Source organism: Cydia fagiglandana, chromosome 23 (assembly GCF_963556715.1).
Source record: "Cydia fagiglandana chromosome 23, ilCydFagi1.1, whole genome shotgun sequence".
NCBI classification, from domain to species: domain Eukaryota; kingdom Metazoa; phylum Arthropoda; class Insecta; order Lepidoptera; family Tortricidae; genus Cydia; species Cydia fagiglandana.
The window spans coordinates 3,052,081-3,076,839 of NC_085954.1; the positions used below are offsets into that span (position 1 = coordinate 3,052,081).

Below are 24,759 nucleotides of genomic sequence, written 5' to 3' on the forward strand. Positions count from 1 at the left end.
ATCAATAAATCGGAACGTTACAAGTCAAGAGTCATTTAAACAGGATTTGACGATTGGATCTAATCAGATTTGTATTGTTAAATATTATTCAGCATTGAAACAGTAAAGTCGGTCGCTATATGAATTGAAATGAAAACGGCAATCACCTTCCTAAGGGAAAACACAGCAATGGCTGCATTATTTCTTAGGATGGCGGATGATCGTGTCTAGTGCATTAATCGAGCCATGTCTCGAGGATCGTGCACTCGTGTGGCTCCCGGCGAAGGAACGAAAAGACAGTACTGAGTGTGACTGCGACCGAGGTATTGCGACCGGTGACTTTGGTCGAGAGACTCGCGTGGGTGACCGGTGACGCGGTGTTCAACGCACAGGTCGACAGAGCGGTGCGAGTGAATCGCCTCGACCGCTGTTCGGTCCCTCTTCGAACCAGTATCCAGAGGTTCCTGCGTGCAGTGAAAGATTGAGTTTGTTATCTACACCCGATACCCACCCTCTCACCCACTGTCGTTGATTACTTCCATTGACACTGTTGAAAACAAAGAATTTGTAGCGAATTGTGAATTGACTGTTACAAATCCCCCCTCACGCCCTTCCCCTCTCCCGGCCTAAATTGTTTATTCATGGTCAAATTCAATTCCTTAAATTTATTTATATATTTATTATTAAAAAACCCATTTTTTTTCTACAGCTATTTTTGTTATTTTAATTTTACTCCGAAATTTATACATAAGTACATACATATATGGTATGAAAGTAATTTTTAAAAATACATGAGTATTGTGTTCATCGCATTTTAGTGTTATTTTTTTACCGATGTAGGTTACAACTTGAAGCATTTTGAGCTACAAGCGAATATGAATTATCAACACAAATATATTTTGTAATCCATAAATATTTAAAAAAAAATGTTCAATCTATACAATATTATATACAAAAATGTTACATACCAGGATATAAAAATATATAATATTGATAAATATTCAACCCTTAAATTCATACCATAAAAAAAGCTTTTTTTTTTTCATACTACTAACAAAAAACATTGAAAAAATAGTTCTTAATACCAACTTGATCAAGTATTGGTTAATTATGACAAGTCGATTAAGTACATTGGATAATGAATGTGTCATGATACATGTAAACAAATGTTTATAAATAAATATATGTATTAGTAACTCCATAGTAACCTTTATATCACAATTTTATACACTTATTCTTATTGATCAACATAATTTGATCATAATAAATTGAGACAATTTTTTTTATACCTACATGGAAGTTTTGTTATTTTTTGGCGAAGTCTACTAATTTTCGTGTTATTTTTTAAAATGGTTTCTATACGGTACATGTGATTGTTTTATACTAAGGCATTATAATATGAGTATAGATTTTGCCTATAGTTCTATATACAAACGTCTAAAATCGCGATGTAAAATTTAAAAAGTATAAACTATTTCAAATATTTACTAATAGGCGTTGGTATTTAAAACTTTTTAGCAGTCTACTAATTTTCGTGTTATTTTTTAAAATGGTTTCTTATACAGTACATGTGATTGTTTTATACTGAGACATTATAATATGAGTATAGATTTTGCCTGTAGTTCTATATACAAACGTCTAAAATCGCGATGTAAAATTTAAAAAGTATAAACTATTTCAAATATTTACTAATAGGCGTCGATATTTAAAACTTTTTAGCAGTCTACTAATTTTCGTGTTATTTTTTGAAATGGTTTCTTATACGGTACATGTGACTGTTTTATAATATGAGTATAGATTTTGCCTATAGTTCTATATACAAACGTCTAAAATCGCGATGTAAAATTTAAAAACTATTTCAAATATTTACTAATGGGCGTTGGTATTTAAAACTTTTTAGCAGTTACTAATTTACGTGTCATTTTTTAAAATGGTTTCTATACGGTACATGTGACTGTTTTATACTGAGACATTATAATATGAGTATAGATTTTGCCTGTAGTTCTATATACAAACGTCTAAAATCGCGATGTAAAATTTAAAAAGTATAAACAATTTCAAATATTTACTAATGGGCGTTGGTATTTAAAACTTTTTAGCAGTTACTAATTTACGTGTCATTTTTTAAAATGGTTTCTATACGGTACATGTGACTGTTTTATACTGAGACATTATAATATGAGTATAGATTTTGCCTGTAGTTCTATATACAAACGTCTAAAATCGCGATGTAAAATTTAAAAAGTATAAACTATTTCAAATATTTACTAATAGGCGTCGATATTTAAAACTTTTTAGCAGTCTACTAATTTTCGTGTTATTTTTTAAAATGGTTTCTATACGGTACATATGACTGTTTTATAATATGAGTATAGATTTGCCTATAGTTCTATATACAAACGTCTAAAATCGCGATGTAAAATTTAAAAAGTATAAACTATTTCAAATATTTACTAATAGGCGTTGGTATTTAATACTTTTTGGCAAATATTTACTCATTTTAATTACTTTATTTTTTTTATTTAAGTTCATTAATATTAATGTTATTCTGTAACAAATCTTCCATGTAGGTATAAAAATTCTGACTAAGTTTACTATGATCACGTTATGTTGACTGCCGATTTACATCAATAAGAATAAGTGTATAAAATTGTGTTATAAAGGTTACTATGGAGTTACTAATACATATATTTTTTTATAAACATTAGTTTATACCTATGTATCATAAGACATTTATTATCTAATATACTTCATCGAGTTATCATAATTAACCAATACTTGATTTAGTAGGTATTAAGAACTGGTTTTTCTATGTTTTTTGTTAGTAGTTTTGAAAAAAAAAAAGCTTTTTTTAATGGTATGAATTTAAGGGTTGAATATTTATCAACATAATATATTTTTATTTCCTGGTATAGGTAGATCGACTATTATTTAAGAAGAAGTAACAAATTTGTATATAATAGTGTATAGATCGAACATTTAGCTGTTATTTTTAAATATTTATGGATTAAATAATATCATATTTGTGTAGATAATTCTTATTTCCTTGTACCCCAAAATGCTTCAAGTTGTAACCTACATCGCTATATTTTTTTAAGAATGCATACGGTTCTAATTTGATATGTCATTTTATATCGTTATGTGTAATGATACTATATTATCATTGGACAAATAATGTTCATTTAAGGATTAGGACTACTATTTAGCCTTGAACAATTTCAAGAAGTATAATATACATATAATAATTATTTTTAAATGAAATTACACGTGTGCAACAAATCATAGGTATACGAATTCATTAAAAACATTATTTAATGTGAAAACCCTATAAATTTGGATAAATGCATTCGAAATTTTGATAAAATTATCAATCTCGTTATTTTATTATATGAATAAAAGTTTTCATTATACAATATTTTATTTAAACGGTGTACCAACGATGAGTCAATCGAGTCACACACAAGTCGACTAATTAATAATAAGTATATGAAGCAAGTAAATATTGATGAGTTTGAGTCACATGTAATACTTTGTATTGTCATTTGTTACGTTATTATTATTTTTGTGTTTATAGTGTGTATGTATTAAAGTGATATTATTATGTTTCGTTAACGTTTCAATGAAAAATCAATGTTACCTTATTAAATTAGAAAAAAACTCAAATTATGTCAAGTCACAAAATAACGTTTAGGTATATTTATTTATAATTAATAATGTAATTTCCATATGACGTCGTAGTATTTTTTTTACGTACTAATTATATAACTTTTTTTTTCCTTATTCCTTTTTTTGGTTTTTGTGTTTTTTTCTTGTTTTTTTTTTTTTTTTTTATAGGTTTATATTATATCTTTTTTTTGTTTTTTTTTATTATTATTATGGAAATACATTTACAAAAGGTGTTAAAACAATAAAAAGTTAATAACAATGATCATGATAAATTATGACTGTATTATTAAATAAAAATAATGCCATTTACATCTGACTCTTTTATGATCTTCTCTTCGTCTTCAGTCTTCAATTTTTGTCTCGAATAGAATCTTCATCAATTTACCGTTTCTTGAGCAGTATTCCTTTTTGTTCATGTACACAGTATTTATTTTTGATAAAGAATAAGTTATATGTGCACGCATGCACGATGATCAAGTTTATGTTGGTTTTATAACGTTGACCACTTGAAACCAGTGTCCGTAATGACGTGTGATGTGAAGCATTTACTTTCGTGTAAGTAAAGCACCGAGTAGCGGTCCTGGCTGGCGGTTGGCTTACAGTCACGAGAATCGTTGTCGCCCTACCTGACACTGTTTCTATAGTCTGTATAAGACTTTAAGGTCAATTATGATGAAAGCACTGAGTTTGTTTTGCATATATATTATTCACTAAGTGCATGACGGTTGCTGCTTTCATTCTGTGAACTTCTGTGTTTTAAAATTTATCTGTGTTAAAATCAATTCAAACGGCTGCTGCTAGTATTCATGTGGGACATGCCATAGGATCACGTGTATTACTTGCTAGTTAACATCAGCGTCAGTTCTCCCTCCACAGGTTTCGCATTTTGTCGCAATGATAAATTTTTGATGTATAGTCGAAGAATGGGTTTCACAGATGAAAATGGCAAATTATACTTATTATTATAACATACACAAGACAAACTATGTTCAAAAGGCAAATCTTGACATTTAATTTGAGGTTTAATAAAATTAAATGCTTTTTTTAGGTAACGTTAGATTTTTCAATTATTGATGTGTCTGTGTAAAATGTAATCTATTGTTTAAATTGTGTTGCAAAATTTGATGTCGCAAATGAAAATGATATGATGACATGTGAAAATGATATTTATATTAATTTGGGTTTTAGTAAATCGTGGTATAATTGATTCTTATTAAAAAAAAATGCCAGTTTTTTGTATAGAAATATTTAAAATCGGGAAACCAAATTTAAAATGGAACAAATAGTTTTAAATGATTACTAATAAACATTTTTATACAAGATCTGACGCAAAATTTATTGGAAAAAAATTATATTGACTAAATATATCATTGTATGTAGCTCAAATGACTCATATACATATGAATACAAAGATGATAGTATCATTATACTTACAGAGATATAAAATGATATGTAAAATGAAAATGGAATTCATTCTTAAGAAAAAGGTTAGTGTAAATTGTGATTTATGCAATATAAGTGAGTATGCGAATAAGAAAATACCCAACTTTTTTTAATGATTTGTAGAAAATCAGTTTTTAATACCGAGTTCGATAATAGTTAGATATATACGTACAGTTGTGTTTGTCAGATTTATTCGATAGATGTGTTTGGTAAATAAATCAATCAATGCATGACGAGAAATAGGTACAAATGGTCTACGGACAAATATATCCATGCACAAGTCCCGTTACACATTGTTAGATTTGTTCGTCGATCACATCCGCTAGATAGATCTGGCGGATATAGTGTCTGCACGTGGATCTCTAGTTATTATTATAGGCATTAGTTACTTATGATGAGGTGATCAAGCGTATTGAATATTGAGTGTGATAATCCACATACAAACTAATGTTTAACGATAAGCAAAAATAATTTTCTCAAAAATGGACGGCAAAGTCGACTTTGCCGTCTAAAAAATAAGTCGCGAAGCGCGTAGTTTATGATCACTCAAAAATTAAAAAGTTAAAAACATTGCAGTCTCGCTTTTGGGACTGCAATGTTGCATACAAATTCCATTATTTGTCGAGTTCCAAACTTTTTAAAAGTTGAAATGGCCATTTCAAATGAAGGCACAGGCCCATTAAACAGCCAAACAGATGATTAGTACCGCGACTATTTAGTTGTCTCAAATAGGTTGGCGTATTTTCGGCAGAAAAATACACATCTATTTTTTTATTAAAAAAATAAAAAGGCGGCAAGGGCTTTTTCTGTGAAAATATATACGTAAGAACGTTCGTTTTGTAAAATATTTCTATGATATTTATAGAATTCTTGCACCATTTTTGAGAAAAGCACTATATATGACTCGGCTGGAAGGCTACTTGCTGGCTTAGGATTCAATTAAACGGACTCCCAAGGTCGTCCGTTTAAAACGAATCCTCAGCCTGCAAGTAGCTACTTCCGAGCCTCGACAATAATGTACTATTAATAATATTAGGTGTAAGTGTATACATATATATGAAATTTAGAGTAAAAATAAAGACTGTAAAAACTGAATAAAAAGATTGTGGGTTATGAAATGGTATTTAAATTGTTAGGTAGGGATAAATACGTGCAAATGTGTCATTTGTATGTATGTAGCGTATGTGTTGAGTGAACTAATCTGTAAATGTATAGCGGATCCCGCTATATATTGACAGATTTTGTTTATCGAACACATCTGCCAGACCGACCTGACCGGCATATTTATACGTATATTATATTCGTAATCAATGGTAGCAAAAATAGTAAATACGGACGGGACATTGTACATATAGTTTGAACACTGCGCTCGTTTAGCAAAACTTCTGCTGTTGACCCCCTAAACGTCCCCGAACCACCGGGCTTTACCTCTCTCGACCCTCCAGTCTTCACACCCCCTCCCCCGATTCATAATTTGCCACAGGCTGCGAATTGGAGGCACGGCGTAAAACCGTCGGCGCCCGACGAGTGGCTAATTTGCCGCTTGCCGCGCCGCAGGTTCCGTGCCGACATTTCGCACCCCCAACTCAGTCAATCCCCCCCTCGACCCTCCCGCCTTCACTCCCTCCTGCCCCCCCAAATGAGGCTGCGAATTGGAGGCACGGCGTAAAACCGTCGGCGCCCGACGAGTGGCTAATTTGCCGCTTGCCGCGCCGCAGGTTCCGTGCCGACATTTCGCACCCCCAACACAGTCAGTTGGATCACCCTCACCCGCCGAGTACGCAGTCCCAACACAGTCAATTCACAATTATACACCGTGTTTTTATTGAATTCCGTTAACTTCGGGGTATGGTTAAGTACGTTTAAGAGAAAGAACTAACTGGCATAGTTAATTAAAAAAGAAAAATTTTTTTTTTGCTTTTTTTAGAAGTATATTTAAGTTTAAAAAGTAATTAAATGTAGTATATAGCGTAGTTGTAATACGGGCATTACATTTCACTCAACCAAACAATTGAAATCTTTGATACATCAATGTCATTTCGAATATCGATCGACCGAGATTGTATTTAAGTTTAGTAGCAAATGTATGAACTCATTCTAAACACTAATTAATATGTAAACCGGCCCTAAGGTAACTGTACACGCTTGTAGAGGCCTTATAGGAAAAAAATAAATTATTGAATATCTCCGAAATGGACTTAATTAGAATATCGGTGTCTTTGAGAAAGTTACTTGATTTAAGGTCAGGAATGCACCCTTGAAATTAATGGAAATAAAAAAAACACGGTGTATAATACCTGTGTAAAATATATAAATAAATTTAAAGAGGATCGTAATAGTCTATGAATAAACAATTGAAGCTGAGATTACTTCAAACCCCCCTCTTTACTTTCCCGACCCCCCCGCCTTCACCCCCCTGCCACCCGCCTACACAACCCCCTCCCCCTCCCGCCGACACAACTCCCCCCCCCCCCGGCCTATTCTCCCCCCCCCCCCCCCAATGAGGCTGCGAACTGGACGCACGGCGGCGACCTGCGGCGCGGCAAGCGACAAATTAGCCACTCGCCGCGCCGCCGGTCGCCGCCGTGCATCCAGTTCGCAGCCTCAACACAGTCAATTCACAATTCGCTACAGATTAATTGTTTACAACAGTGTCAATGGAAACTATCAACGACAGTAGGTGTACCACCCTAGAGCAATGAAAACGGATCACTCTGTATGAAAATTTCCACACAAAGTGATCCATTTTCATTGCTCACGAGTGTAGATAACAAACTCACCTTTCGCTGTACACGGAAACCTCTGGTACTGGCTCGAAGAGGGGCCGAATAGCGGTCGAGTCGGTTCGCTCGCGTCGCCCTGTCGATTTGTGCGTCAAACACTGCACCACGAGCCACCCTCGCCAGTCTTTCGGCCGAAATCATCAGCCGCAGTACGTCGGCCGCAATCACATTCAGTACTGCCATTTCGCTCCTGTTGCCGTAAGCGCACTCGAGTGCACCTCCCTCGATCCATTGCTCGATTTTTACACTTGACAGATTGCCATATCCTTTTCAACCCATATAGCAGTATGACTTGACAGAGTCAATGCTGATTAATATAAAACGAATACTATATCTGCAGATCACAACCTGCAGATCACTGAATAATTAACATCGAGTCAAGTAAGGTTAAATTTAATGTTATATTACCGCCGTATGGATCCATAAAAACATTTTACGATTATTATTACGTAGCAAGTCGACAACCGATAATTATTACAGACTCACAACAATAATTTTCTCTGTCTCACGACGCATGTTATAAGAGTTTAATTTGTTAATAAAAAAATGCGCAGCAATAGCCATGTCCTCCATGATTTTCAGTTAAAATAGAATATAATTTACAGTTAATATTTACACTAACACACAATTTAGGCGATGGCGAACAGTTACGATGCTTGTTTAAAGGAGGCACATTTTCAACTTCATGTTTATAACAATTGCGGGTATACGATGTTATTTGCCATAAATCTGTTATTTGACACCCTAACAACGGAAGTTAAAATTTTAATGTCATCTCGGTTTTGAACGCGGCCTAGAGCTACGTATAGCTGACCGTGACTAAAGACATCGGATCTCAAGTCAACACCTACGCGATTGATGGTCTGGCCCTGTGATTTGTGAATCGACATTGCGTAACACACCTGTAACGGAAACTGAGTCCTCATCATCTCGATCGGGCTCCGGCGATCGATCGGGGCTTTGAACTGAATACGCGGAATCAAGTAGTCCTGGTGTTGATTAGGTTTGCGGACTGTGATGAGGCGAGGTGATGTTACCGCCACTACGATGACTTTGGTCCCGTTGACCAAGCCATCCGCGAAACTAAGATTGCGAGTGATCATGCAAACGGAACCGACTTTTAACACTAAATCGTACTCTGGAACACCATTAGGTTGAATCCTACACAATGCCTCCGGACCGAAAAATAACTCATCGGGGCCTTCACTGACGACCTTGTCAACGCCGAAGAAATGCATTGGCTCATTCGGTAACCGACCCATCACACGTTCATTGATCTCTTTCACGCCAGCGTTATGGGTGCAAAGGATCGCTCTGCCTGCACACAAGTCAGGATCGTTTAAATCGTCAATTGGGAACACGAAATCTATAAGTTCTCCCAAAGTCGTTACGTGTGAAATGATGGAAAGGTCTATTAAATTTTGGACGCCACGTCCTACTGTAACTCTTTCCGTCGGCAGCTGATTTGATCCCAGTTTAAATAGAAAATCGGCAAATTCGGGATCGTTCGTTTGACGCTGGGATGCCGTCAGAGTGAAAGTTTTTAATTGTTCCCAAAGCGGTGATGATTTCACTGAACAGTTAACTACATCTGAATCTGATCTAGCATTAGGTACCACCGGTGGAATCTGACGGAAATCACCGGCGAATATTATTACTTTGCCGCCAAAAATTTTCTCCGAGTCCATGAGATCTCGAAGAGATCTGTCCAACATGTGAATTAAATATTTGTGTGCCATAGGGGCCTCATCGTAGATGATGACGTCAGATTTCCGAATGAGTTCCCCGCGTTGAGATCTTTTAGTGACGCTCCAATGTCCCAAATCGTCCACCAATTCGATGGGCAATTTGAACATGCTATGGGCCGTCATGCCGCTGGGGTAGTTTTGGGCAGCGATGCCCGAGCTAGCCGTGCATAAAACGACACCGTTTAAATCACCGCGCACGTGTGAAGTTATTAAATTTAATAGCAACGTTTTCCCGGTACCCGCCGGACCATCAACAAAGATCGCGTTGTCACTATTTTCGCGGTGTTCGGTATTTGTGACGAGTTCGTGTACGTAATCGTACACGGCTCGCTGACCAACTGATAGTTTCGGCAGCCATACCTCTACGAATCCAACCAATTCGGCTCGATCGTATTCGGTATACTCTCGACCCAACTCTGTGGTGTCGTCGATCGCTTCCGGTAATCCCATATCGCTCAAGCGGCTGCCGTGCTTGCGCAATAATCTCCCGATGAGTACGAGACTTTTCTCGTGGGCCCTATCAATTTGATCGCTAGGAAATCGTCTAATGAAATCCTCGCTCAGTTGGTCCTTGAATTGATCCCATAATGACGCGACTGGGATCCCGTTTACAGCTAACATTACAAAAAAGTGGCGTAAACGCGGCGCGGTCATGAAAGTTTGTGCCTCCTGCATCGATCTGCGGTACTCTGAATCGTCATCAGCCAAACCAACTGCTCGGGCAGCTTCTTGGAATGTGGAGCATCCGGCGCCCCCAAGTCTGATGAGGTCATCAAAACTACGACACGGATACACGGCCAAAAGTACGCGCAGATAAAACTGTTCGCCGCGATTCGGAGCGACCCAAAACATTCGAGCTACACACTCTCCCCTTTGTCTACGCGTTATGAATTTACCGTTTGTCATTTCTATGATTTTTGTGGTCGTTGTCTTCGGTCTCGACGCGTGCACGATATATTTTTCATAAAAGTCCATATATGTCAGTTGGTCAAACTTCTCGCTATTCGGGTCGTCATCGTCTGTTTGTCTGTCGAGTGGTCTCGCAAAATATGTAAGCAGATCCGAGCCCGCCGTTTGAGCAGCATCTGCTACATTTTTACGTTTCGGATTAAAATAGACGGCCTGTTGATTTGGAAGATGAATAGCGAGTTGCTTTACTGTGGGAGAGTGGCCAACTATATGAAAAGCAAACACTCTCCACGCCGCGTCGCACGAGCCGATGTACCTTTTGGAAACGTAAATTTCAATTTCATTATTTCTAATCTCCTCAGGAATCAACGCAACGCGAGTAGCGTCCAGGCCCTTTGTCATATATTTATACAGATACTTTATCATAGCGCGGGCCGAGCACGCTTCCAAATTGATGTGACAGTCGTATTTGAGGAGCAAGGCGGAATTGTAGGGGACGACCCATAGATCATTTACTACGACGTCTCTATTGCGGAATTTAATTGTAGCTTCGTTTTTACTATCGCGGCGAAACTGAGTGAATCCTTTGTCGTCGCAGTACGTGACTGGAGTTTCTTTTTTAGGAAAATATCGTGTGCATTTCTTGGATTCACTGTCCCAGCATTGCAAATCGGTACGATGATTTTCTCCACATGGGCCGTGTATCATGTGTTTTAGAACGGCCTCGCGGAGTTTGCCCCCAGCCTCCGCGGGACTGGGTATGTCGGCTCGAATAAAAGTGTCAATATCGACAGCATGCACGGGACCGCCGCCCTCTACTCTGTATGCTATATGAGCATGGGGAAGACCCCTTTTTTGGAATTCGATTACGTGCAAAATGTAAACAATTCTACCAAACCACTTGCCAGACTTAAGGTCTTTTATGAGAGCGGCAAGTTTTTTTTGAAAAACTCGTGCGCATACGGTCGGTGAGGGGTTTTGGCCTGGAGGTGTGGATTGTTGTATTTCCGGCCATTTGGGATTGCATGTCATCGTAAGAAAGAACGATGCCGAGCCATATTTGTTTAATAATGCAATCGCGTCTAAATATTGTTTCTTCATGTACCTCTCACCGCCTGTAAATGAGCAGGGCAAATAAACACGACCCGGTACTATACCGCCCTCGCCATATATCGTTTCGTCATTTAATGACTCTACCACTTCGTCAAGCTGAGCGACTCTCAATGCCCCAGCGTTTAGATTCCGCGAAGTTTGTAGGTCATGAAAATATCTCAATCTTTCTTCAGAAATTCTACAGAACATGTCAACTATCCATTCTTCAGAGAGTCGTGATAATTGGGAAAAACGCGGTTCTGAAAGCACAAGACAACGGACGTACTCGCATTGCGATAATTTCTCTGTATTAAATTTATCCATCTTTCCAATTTTCCACCCCAGTTCACCGTAGGGGTATAATAGCGGATATTGGAAGGTCTCATAATAATCTACTTTTAAAATATCGACTTGATGAGCCGTGCGTGCGCCAACTGCCCAAATTGCTATACGTTTTGGATAGAAACGTTCATTACTGTGACTAATTATGGCGGCGACTTCGTTACCTATTGGCAAATCACCCAAAATGTTACCGTCTCGTGGACGCGACGCAGTAGTGTCGAACACTAAATGGGCTTGTTCGTTTGTTTCAAGACTTAAACGTTTGAAACATTCTATATATGGATTCGATTGGTGCAAAAAGTGAGTTATGCATTTAACAATATCTCTATTGAGACCTCGTCCAGCGGCGATTCTTTCACGCTCGCTGGGGTCTTCAATGTACAGACCAATAGGATTGGTCGTCTCATTATAGCTCAAATCAAATATTCTATGGTAAATACGGCCTTGAACTTTAACAAAAGCAATACCCGAATCTGGGTTTTGGAAACCATGAGTGGTTCCCAACGCGCTGAAGGCAAACAAATGATTAAAAGCGCGTGAGTTTTTAATAAAATCTGGATTTTTATAAAAATCTTCAGTGAGCGGGTGGAATTGTGTTGTTTTGTATTTTCCATCACCGCCACAGCACCATTTTCTTTCATCAGGATTAACGCCTTTCTCTTCTTCAAAGAGAGGCGCGTTACAATGGGGACATGTGTAAATGTCAGAAGCAAACAAAGATTGCTTCTTCAAAGAATGGGGGATTATAGTTTTTAATTCGTCGTCACTTAATTGACCGATGAGCTTCCCGGCTCCGCGTAAGTTATGATCAACGTTTCGAGTATTTTCTTCATAGCGTCGTACCGCGGCCCGATTAACTTCGGGATTCTGTTGCGAGTAACGGTTTACAGCGGATCTGTGTATTTCGGGGTTTGCTTGAGAGTTGCGGATTACTGCGGCGATTCTATCTACACGGTTTTGTTGATAGTATCTTTTCGCGGCTTCCCTAATCACATTCGGATGGTTTTTCGCGTATTTTTTCATTGTATTTTGTTGCGCGCGGTTCCCACCCCGTTTTTTGGGTCGTCCGCGCGGGTTTTTGTTCTGAATTTCGTTGTCCATAGTTGGGATGTCATGTAAAGGTGCCAAAACAACCGTTGGTTTTAAATACGACAGTTTTAGATCGGAAGAAAATTGCGCGATGTCTTTTGCTGACCATTCCGATATCGGTAACGGATTTAAAACGACAACCGGTTCCGACGTGGTCAATTTTGGGTCCAAAGTGTGGTCTTTGTTAATGACCTCGATCAATTTTGAAGCCGAAAGTTTTTCGATCATTACAATCGGTTCGCGACGCGGTAAATTTACTGTCGAAGACACCAATCGGATCTTATTAATTTCAAACGATCCGTGTAGCTGAAGAGTAAATTCATTTTCGTACCTAGTTGAAGGGTCTGGCATGATCGTAAATAAAAGCTTGGCGAGAGCTTTGATGCTCGAACATTGAAACAAACGCGCGAATCCGGAAGCGTAGTTGGACACGTTAAACTCATCAACCCCGTGGCTGTTAAAATAAAAGTATTTATTATCGGCGCGCCAAAACGATGTCGTGTATCCGAGCCCCGTAAATAAATAAGAATCGATCGCGTCGGAATGATCAGCATCATCGAAGATTTTGGTAATTTCATATTCCATATTGACCGGGGGGTATTCGCTTGGTAAATTTGGATAAAGTTTGTTAGTTATATAACTAATGGACATTTTAGCCATGTGGTTCCCTACTTGTGCTTCGCCTAAATTATGGACATCCTCTGGACGCAAATGCGCGTGGAGATTATTACTTCTACCGGGAGGACGACAACGGAGATAGAGGTCATCTCCAGAACGTAAAATAGAGTCAATATCACAAGAATTTAACTCCCCGCGCTTCTTTAAAGACGAATATAGGCAAGCAATAGAGGACATGGCTGTGCACTGCGCATTGTTACCTCGAAAACGCTGATCGCCCTGATGCGACGATCCTAGAAAATATAATTTGTTATAGGCGCAATGTCCACTATCACCATTTCCTTTTAATTTAATTGATTTATTAGGTACATTCAACGTCAAAATATACTCGAGTTAGATAATATATAAGTTACTTCAAATGACAGCTTTTTAGCAATAAAGATCACGCAAAACAAAATCGCAAACGAACAAACAGACGAACATGGCAAAACTATAACTTCCTAGTTGACTATGGAACTTTAAAAATAATACAATTAACATTGTTTATACATTGAAACTTGTATATATATGTACTTTTAAAATTTATAAAGTTGCGATAGAATACGTAAACATTCAATTGTATATGAGTAACTCTAAAAGTTTCTAGAATGGGCCACTTGGATATTATGAAAAACAAAAAAACGATCAAGTATTTCTCGCATCATTATTAGGCATCGCGTCTTCATATGATATCAGAAAATCTAATAAGTAATGATGCGTTGTAATATAGAATGATAGCCGGAACAACGGCTCGGCTAATACCTACTGCTGTTTTAAATAAACACATCATGTCTAAGAATTATCAAACACATTTTCCACTATCACTGATAACAATTATTTAAACTTAATATACAATAAAAATACATGAGTATTGACAAGTCAAAACGCGTGTCAGCCGTCGGAGAGGTGGCGCGACTGTCGCGTAGATACAGCAAGCGAATCATTTGACCCGCGCAATTTGATTTAGTCGATGATTATAATTATTATTAATACATAGTGTACATACATTAATAGTTACGTAAATTATTAATCAGTGATAGTAAAATGTGTTATATATATAGGAAAGAGAAAACTTACCCGAAGCCACGCAGTGAAACTCGTCAGAAGACGGCTGTTGGCCTGAAATAGAAATAAAAATAAGTAAGTAGGTAATCAAATTTTAATAAGCAAATCATATAAAGTATATGACATAACAATAAAGACCATTAATGATACCTATGTTCTAACTAATAAAAGTAACCTAAAATGGGTTGAGAATGAGAATATTATTATGTCTTTACATGATAATATTCTCATTCTCAACTAAGTACTCAACTCATTTAGTGTACATAAATAAGTATTCAGGTTGTCTTTTACGACGTTTTTTTTAACCAAATGGCTCATCATCAACCAACCTGAATCATCAGACATAAGCGAAGTTTTCGAAGCAATCCTTTTCGATCTTCTGCAAGCAGAGGTAGAATCTCCTTGACGTTTCATCTGAAAGCATTCAAATTTATGTAACAATTTACAGAGACAAATGAATCGTGAAGACATTTAATTATTACATGAAATCAATTTATTATGAATGATACATATCCCCGTCATTTTTGTAGAATTCACTTTTAAGCGTAAGCACTATTAAATTACACAACAAATTACAAATTATATATTGAACAACAATAAAGGTCTGTGCACACCGGCTGCGTGTGCGTGACGTGCACGTGCGCGTACGGCGTTGTAGTATACAGATCCTTATGAGAGATGGCACACCGGTTGCGTGACGTGTGCGTGTGCGGCTTCAACATTTTAGCGCACGCACACGCGCACGTCACGCACACGCAAGCCGGTGTACCTCGGCCTTAATTCGAAAACGCGATCATTTTCACACGTGAAGGCGCAGCTAGTATGTGACTTTTACATAGGTAGGAATCAAGATTCTGTAGTACCTATACAAAGTAAAAAAACTGCAACACCGGACGCGAAGCACCTATGATAACCACCGTGGTATGGATGCACGCGTTCGGTGGCGCAGCGCATTACCAAATCAAGGTCATCGAGCGCAATCGATGAACTATCAGCAAACCAACTCTTACCATAATGGCTCCTCTTCACGATGGGCCAACGCCGGCCACTCCTAGGGACGCAGCTATGCGGTAGAATGAGATAGCAATCACTTGCTCCCTCTAACGCATAAATGCGTCCCTTGGAGTGGCCGGCATTGGCCCATCGTGTAAAGGAGCCATAAAAATAATTCACTAAACATACGACAATCATTCATAATAGTTACCAACCAAAATATCTAGGTATACAATACCTGTAGGTATGTTACTTGAAAACGTACTACTTTAACGTCATTGAAGAAATTACGAGGACTATAAATAATTTAAATAAGTAAATAAACACGATTATGTATTAGAACTATATGGAGTACAAGAAGGTTTCAAAATCAAAACTAATACCTACATAATTACTCTACTTAGGACTTGTAGGAGGCATATACCATTCAGTGTTAGGATGGCAAACTAATGTTCAATCAAGCGAAGGTTATTTCATTTATAAGAATATAGATAGGTAAGTATGTCGGCGTTTGAACGTAAGATCCGACGAATCGTGAAAGTACCTACTGGTCATATCGTGCAATGTGAAAATCATTTTCTATGCTATGCGGAGCTCCTATTTTTAGGTAGTTAGCCCTTCGAGTATCTGAACACTCACTCATAGGTAAGTAACTTTACGATTTGCCGAATCTTACGATCAGCCACCAATATATACATACCTATATCATACATACATGGGATACATGTTATCTACTTATTGATAAGATTTTAAATAAAAGTTAACGTACCTTGACAGTGAAATAACAGCTTTCCGAAATTATCCTGAAACAGTTTAGTTTATATAGAATTGTACCTAAGTATTGTTTTTGGTGAAAAACAAAATGGCGTTGGCGTCTAAAAATTTTGAAATAAATTATAATTCTATCATAAAAGCTAAACCAAGAACACTATGTATTTCAATTTGTACTTCGTAATTAGAATCAATTGAATATATTAATCATAACAACGAAATCTAACTATTAACAATTATCAAACATATTTACAAATTGTTCGAAATTGATGACTTTCTTTTGTTTTTTGGTAACGGTCAGTTTTAAACATGAAATTGCATTAAATATCTGTTTAATCAAAATCAACTAACATCTATTGTATTTTAAATTCACCAAACAATACTGTAACTTAATTATTTGTAGTTTTTTCACGTTTAAAGCGTCACTATTAATATATATTAATTAATTTATAAATAAATGCAAGCTCACCTGCGCAAATCGCCGCTAGAACTAAAGAAAAGTTATTTTTTTTAACAAACTTTACGACGCCGAGCTCAGGCTATATACAAGAAACAGCCCAAATTTAAAGCTTGCCATAAACGGTCACATGTGATATAGTTCGTATTGTGAGTTTTTATGCTTTTTAGGGTTCCGTAGCCAAATGGCAAAAAACGGAACCCTTATAGATTCGTCATGTCTGTCTGTCTGTCTGTCTGTCTGTCTGTCTGTCTGTCCGTCCGTATATCACAGCCACTTTTTTCCGAAACTACAAGAACTGTATTGTTGAAACTTGGTAAGTAGATGTATTCTGTGAACCGCATTAAGATTTTCACTCAAAAATAGAAAAAAACAATGTTTTTTGGGGGTCCCCCAACAACTGAAACTTAAAAAATTTTTTTTTCATCAAACCCATACGTGTGGGGTTTCTATGGATAGGTCTTCAAAAATGATATTGAGGTTTCTAATATCATTTTTTTCTAAATAGTTAGCGCGAATAGTTGGCGAGAGACACTTCCAAAGTGGTAAAATGTGTCCCCCCCCCCTCCCCACTGAAACTTCTAAAATAAGAGAATGATAAAACGTTAAAAAAATATGAACTACATTACCATGCAAACTTCCACCGAAAATTGGTTTAAATGAGATCTAGTAAGTAGTTTTTTTTTAATCGTCATAAATCGTAAACCGCAATTTTATTATGTTACTTGCTGCGACGGAACCCTTCATGGGCGAATCCGACTCGCACTTGGCCGCTTTTTTTACTATGTGAGTAAATATTTTAATTTCTATTGTTTTCTAACACCAGATTAATTCCATGAAATTCGTTATTAACGAAACTAAATGCTTGAGTTGTTTGAAAAACACTCAAATCTATTGCTTTTAAAAATTGAACAGATTTCTCAATTATTTATAGATCGTATCATTAAGGCCCCTGTACACAATGGGCCAGCGTGGGCCATTCTAGGGGACGCATTTATTAGTTAAAGGGAGCAGGTGATACATCTCATTCTACCACATGGCTGCATCCCTTGCACTGGCCGGCGATGGCCCATTGTGTACAGGGGCCTTTTATAGAAATGACGGACGGATTTCCGCTTGAATACGCAGGTTATATTGAAGGATTTGAAAAAAGTTACAATATAAATTTCTGGTAAACTTTTATGAAGCAAGTATATAATTAAAGCTGGTTAGGCAAATCTTGTCAGTAAAAAAAGGCGAGAAATTCCAATTTTCTATGCAACGATATCCCGTCGCGCATATATTTTTCAAATTTGCTGCCTTTTTCTACTGACAAGATCTGTTTGACCAACTATAATTTGTTGTAAACTTTTTCGAACGAATTATATATATTTTTTGTTAATGAATGGGAAGCTTTCACTTTATTGATGGTGTTTCTACTTGAAAAAAAAGGCACAGTGTGTTTACTAATACTAATACGTTTTAAAAAAACTATATTTTACGAATGTCTTTTATTAATATTTCCCTAAATATAACTTTAAAAACACATTATTTAGATTACATTATTATTTATTAGAAACAAACTTGCGTATCGATAAACCAATAATCGATTATACTGGCAACACTGAAGGTATGATATGTCAATGTCAATTGGTGTGGAGCTGAAGAATTAACCGAACACTTGTTACATTAAAATAATGGATTGTTTCTCTGCTGTAAGTATAACAAAATGATTTAATGTTTGTTAATTTTATTGTTGTATGTTAAAATTATAACAAAACACTATATGCAAGTTTAAAACTTAACCTAACCTATCAGTGGTATTGTTTTTACAAAGTTATTTTGTGTCTTTTCAGGTATCTCGATTGATGATGGACAGCGTCTTTCGTGACTATATAAACCAACATTTGCGCCTGTATTTGTGACAGCTGAAGTAGGAAGCCAGCAACTTCTAAAGATTGTGTGCTTTCGGGCTAGGTCGTAGATACCAGACGCTGTTTTGAGAACCACATGAAATACGTAATAGATATTTCGCCGCTGCACTAATAACATAAAGCTGGAATCTTATATTTATTTGGCGATTGTGATATTAAAACCAAGACACAACCTAAGCCCTCCAACACGTATATTCGCAATTCAACTGAATAACGTCCTCTTCGTGTTGTGTGACTGCAACCTTGAAAACAAAGTTTGGTTTTGCGATTAAAATGTTTCATAGTCTAGACAAGAATTGGAGTTTCCATTGCCAGACACGGCAAGGAAAGGATAAAACCATATATTTGCAATTGTCTTCAATTGCATTGCGGGCATTGTAGCCTAAAAAAGCATATGCACACTATGTGGAAACGTGACATGGAGCAGTGCAGACTTTGTATAGAGGCATAAGAGATGCCCTTGCACATCCTCACAAAGTGCCCTTGCCTAATGTGTACTCGGGACTTAATCATAGGTGAACACATATTGCACCCGGAGGAGTCAAAGTCTCTCAAATTGTCTAGCGGAACCCCAGGCTCTCATGAGCCGTGGCGAAATGCCGAGATAATGCGAGTAAGAAGACGAAGAGGAGTCAAAGTGTCTGTAGCTCCTGATCTGGAGATCCTGTAGCTGTTTGAAGAAAAAAAAGAAGAATTGCCTTCAAATGACAGTTTATGGCTACCATATGTGACGTTTTCAATTAAAAGGTATCACATTGTTGGTTGTCAATAAGGTAGATTTCAAATAGAAACTTTATGGAAATAGCGCCTTGTTGAGAACCGACAATAGTATCCTAAAGATTCAAAATGGCATATATTTGTGTACATATATGTGTGGTTATTTTATATTACACCTCTCACAATGTAATAATTTACACTCATATGGAGATGAGCTTAGCAATTAAACTCATAAAATTATGTAAATGGTTTATTGATGTCACTAATCAGTGACATGCATTAAATATAAATTACTGTGTAAATGAAAATTTAATTATAAATAAAAAAGTATGTCATAAGCAATTAGTTTCATTCATGGTAATGTAATATGGATATGTTTTATTTTATATACTTACTTATTTTTATTGCCAGAAATTAAAATTATATGTATAGCGAAATTTTTATACTACAATAGTCAAGAAGTATATAAAAATGGTATAAAAATTGATAAAATAAAACATTTAAAAGGTGATATATTTATTATATGTATACAATCAAATACATACATACTAATTGATTTGTAACCAATCACGTTTCACGTAATCATTTTACTTTTTAATCCGTGTACTCCTAATGACTTAGTAAATGAGAAAAAGGTTCACAATGGATCAGTATCGGTCGGTATCGGGTTGTTTGATAGTACTTCCATCAAGTCTATAGGTATAGTGGATCGCACAATTTTGTCTTGCCAATTTTCACTTTTCATAAGAACTACCTATACTATACATAGGCGTAACTATTCATAACAATAAATTGAGTTGAAATTAATTAAATTTTTATGCACATGAGTTTGTTTTACCTATCTAATCTAATCTTTCTAAACGCATGTTCTGTATATCATTTGATTGTAAAAACTTATGATAAGCGTGGCTCACTTCCGCCACGCGCGGAGTGCTGCGATTTCGTCGCGTCGCTATAAATATCTACAAGTACACGTGGGTAATGCGGCCCACACCAATTTTGGTGTCTAGCCATAGTAGTTGCCGCGCTCCGGCTCGGAACGGACGCCTAGCGTCTGCTCGCAGTGCTCGCGCTTGCGCCACCTATCGGTCATATCTGTCGTAATAGACGCGTTTTGTTAAAGAGTGAATCTTCTATACCTAGTACAGTCGGCGTCAAATACATGTTTACACTTTTGCACGTTACTCCTTTAATTGTAATAAAACGAAAAATGTAAACATATCTTTGACGTCGAATGTACCTACTATTATTTATTCTATGCTTATGATGACAATGTGTAATTTTCATATAATATATATTATTATCTTATATATTATTCCATAAATTACGTCATCGATTTTTGACCCCCCCCCCCTTAAAATCATCCAAAAATGTCGCAATTATTTTATTTATTTTTATTTTATTTTATTCGGGATGCTTACTGCCTAATATACATAGGTTAATAGACTTATCTACTATATGCAAATTACAAGCTTCCACATATATAATTCTAACCTAACCTAACGCACCTTCTTGACAGTAGTGCGTTTCTGTGAGGGTCGCAGTTCTAACCTAACCTAACCCACTTTCTTAACAGTAGTACGTTTCTGTGAGGGTCGCAGTTCTAACCTAACCTAACCCACTTTTCTGATAGCAATTCGATTTTGTAAGGATCGCAATTCTAACCTAACCTAACCCATTATTCTGGTAGCAACACGATTATGTGTGTCGCGGTTCTAATGATTAGGTATATTTATTTTCCAAAGCGAAAAAGAAATTAAGTTGTACTTTTGCCTGAAACAAAAGGTCCGCATGCGAGCACTTCATTCCCGCAGCTCGGCCTTCGGCCTCGCGTGCTTGAGAGCTCGTAAGGGACGCTCCGGGCCTTCGGCCCTACGCGGAGCTCGGCCATCGGCCTTCGCTGTGTTTCGAAGCTCAGCGTCGGGCCTTCGGCCCGCCGCTTCGCTTATTAAAACACTTGGAGTGTTTGTTTTGCTTCGGGGCGTAAGCGGGAAGTTGAAGCTTAAACACGACCCAATAGTAAAAGTGTCTTGACAAGCTCACGTCGGGCCTACGGCCTTCGGCCTCCGGCCCGCCGTTTCGCTTGTCTAAGACACTTTTCCTATTGGGTCGTGTTTAAGCTCCAACTTCCCCCTCTCGTGTGACGCTTCGGGCCTTCGGCCCTACGCGGAGCTCGGCCTTCGGCCTTCGCGAGCCTCGACGCTCCGCCGTCGGGCCTTCGGCCCGCCGGCTCCGCTTATCAAGACAGTTGACTTGGTAGAACGCTTGGAAATACTTCATTCACGCAGCTCGGCCTTCGGCCTCGCGTGCTTGAGAGCTCGTATGGGACGCTCCGGGCCTTCGGCCCTACGCGGAGCTCGGCCTTCGGCCTTCGCGAGCCTCGAAGCTCCGCCGTCGGGCCTTCGGCCCGCCGGCTCCGCTTATAGAGACAGTTGGCTTGGTAAAACTTTTGGGAGCACCGCATTCACGCAGCTCGGCCTTCGGCCTCGCGTTTCGTGAGCCGGGGTGGAGGCTCCGGGCCTTCGGCCCGTCGCGGGGTCGGCCTTCGGCCTCCCGGCCCGAAGCTCGCCCTTCGGGCTCGCTCAACACAGTTTTTGTATAGGAATTTGCTTTGTTCATCATTCCCGCGGCGAGGCCTTCGGCCTCGCCCAAAATTACTGGGGGTAGGACACGCTCGGACATTCGGGGTGAAGCTCCGGGCCTGACGGCCCGTCGCGGGGTCGGCCTGCGGCCTCCCAGCCTGAAGCTCGCCCTTCGGGCTCGCTTAACCTGCTTGGAAAATTTCAATTGCCCGTATCAGCGGCCATTTTGGATTTTTCCAAAAATTTTTTTTCACATGGTAATCTTGGGCCCCCTAGCTCGCCGCATGCCAAATCTCAGCGCGATCGGAGCAACTTGAAAAAAAAAAAAAAAAAAAAAGTCGGCCATTTTGAAAATTTTTAAATGCAGTTGTATTTCTCTCGAGGCCCTCTATGACATTTGGTCGAGCACCCCCCACCTATCACGCACCGTTTAAAAGTTGCCATACAAAATAAAAGTGGCCATTTTTTCCGCCATCTTGGATTTTTTCGAAATTTTTTTTTACCAATCGAATCCAGGGGACCCCGAGATTCCGTGACCAAAATTTGAGCGCGCTGGGACAAACTTGAAAAAACGTCAAAAAAAAAGTCGGCCATTTTGAAAAAAAAATGGCGGCGTCAAAAACTGCCAGGGTCCCTCTATGACATTTGGTCGAGCACCCCCCCTCTACCTCTTACCGTTTGGCCGGGCCGTCAAACATTTTTCGACCCGGGAGTCGAATCCAAAAATCCATATTTTTCTGGACCTACATTTTTGGCCCTCTATACGAATCTGTTTTTTTTTTTAACCTAGGTCTCACAGTTAACAAATAAAACATATATATGAGAAATCAGTGGGGATGTAGCTATATATAATATTAATATACATAATTATGTGTTGAAACTTCACATACGTATGTAAGTTAGGTGACAATGCAATATTATGTTACCATAGAGCTTATCTGATGATGTAAACAGAAGATGGTCATAGGAACTTTGTGATAAAACAATGCAACCTAATTGTGTGTGTATTAAAATCGTTTCGATGAGTATTCGTTGCCTGTTGACAAAAAAGTACCCTTCAAAATCTTGTACCAAAAATGTTATTGGATAAAAGAAATATATTAATAATAAATATGCAGTATCTACGGCGTCTATAGGGTGCGCCTCGCATATCAGGAACGCGAAGTAGTTTCAGGTATCAAATAGCTGGCCGTAAAAGGCTTGCTACACGGTCGCCGACAAGCCCCCAGACCGCGTGGCCTTGGCCGGTCCCGGACCGTGTAGACAGTTGTTACCAACAAAATTTGACCAAAACTGTCCAAGGACAGACCAAGGTCAGACGGTTAGAAGGCTTGTCGGCGACCGTGTAGCAAGCCTTTAATGGCCGTGCAGGTAATGGAATTCCTTTAAGACGACAGATGAGAGAGAGTGAGAGAAAGAGAGAGGGAGGGAGGGAGGGCTCTTGTCAGAGTGGCCGTGGTAGTCATATCAGGGCTATAACCGCGAAAATCGAAATTCGCAAATTGCGGGCATTTTTCTCTGTCACACTAATTACGCCTTTATTGGAGTAAAAGAGAAAGATCCCCGCAATTTGCGAATTTCGTTTTTCGCGGTAGCACCTCTGGACCGGTGGCAAGCTTCACAATCCGTCGCCAGTCCTCCCGTACTGTAGCCCTTCTTGTATATTCATATTATTCATGGAGTGGTTCATTGAATGCATTTTTGACTAGGTCTGACCAACGCATTGGTCACCTACAGCGCCTTCCTTGTGCCTTCGACTTCAACAACGAATGCAGTATCTACGCGAGTGTATCTACGGCCTCTAGGGTGCGCCTTGGCCACATATCAGGAACGCGAAGTAGTTTCAGGTATCAAATAGCTGGGAGAGTGAGAGAGAGAGAGGGCGGGAGGTAATGATGAATGCAGTATCTATGCGAGTGTATCTACGGCCTCTAGGGTGCGCCTTGGCCACATATCAGGAACGCGAAGTAGTCTCAGGTATCAAATAGCTGGGAGAGTGAGAGAGAGAGAGGGCGGGAGGTAATGATGAATGCAGTATCTATGCGAGTGAATCTACGGCTTCTAGAGGGTGCGCCTTGGCCACATATCAGGAACGCGAAGTAGTTTCAGGTATCAAATAGCTGGCCATAATGGCCGTTCAGGTAATGGAATTTCTTTAAGAGCTTTGACTACTTTATACTATGTACGAGCACCTAAGATTTACTTTACGGTGTGGTAACGTTTTCGATTTATGTTAACGGTAAATTAGGTACTTAAGTTAAATTCCCCAAATTCGGATAAATCAGACCTTGAACTTTTAAGATAAAGATAGTTTATTATTCTTTTTTAGGGTTCCGTACCCAAAGGGTAAAACGGGACCCTATTACTAAGACTTCGCTGTCCGTCCGTCCGTCCGTCCGTCCGTCCGTCCGTCCGTCCGTCAGTCTGTCACCAGGCTGTATCTCACGAACCGTGATAGCTAGACAGTTGAAATTTTCACAGATGATGTATTTCTATTGCCGCTATAACAACAAATACTAAAAACAGAATAAAATAAAGATTTAAATGGGGCTC

The 24,759-nt window shown here is 38.3% G+C and overlaps 1 long non-coding RNA gene across 1 annotated transcript; it reads left to right on the plus strand.

The window, feature by feature from the left end:
• The first annotated feature begins 18,571 nt into the window (after positions 1-18,571).
• Positions 18,572-19,962, plus strand: LOC134675989 (uncharacterized). Its single transcript, XR_010099854.1, has 2 exons — positions 18,572-18,688; positions 18,830-19,962. It is a non-coding gene; the product is annotated as an uncharacterized LOC134675989 (long non-coding RNA).
• Positions 19,963-24,759: the final 4,797 nt, after the last annotated feature.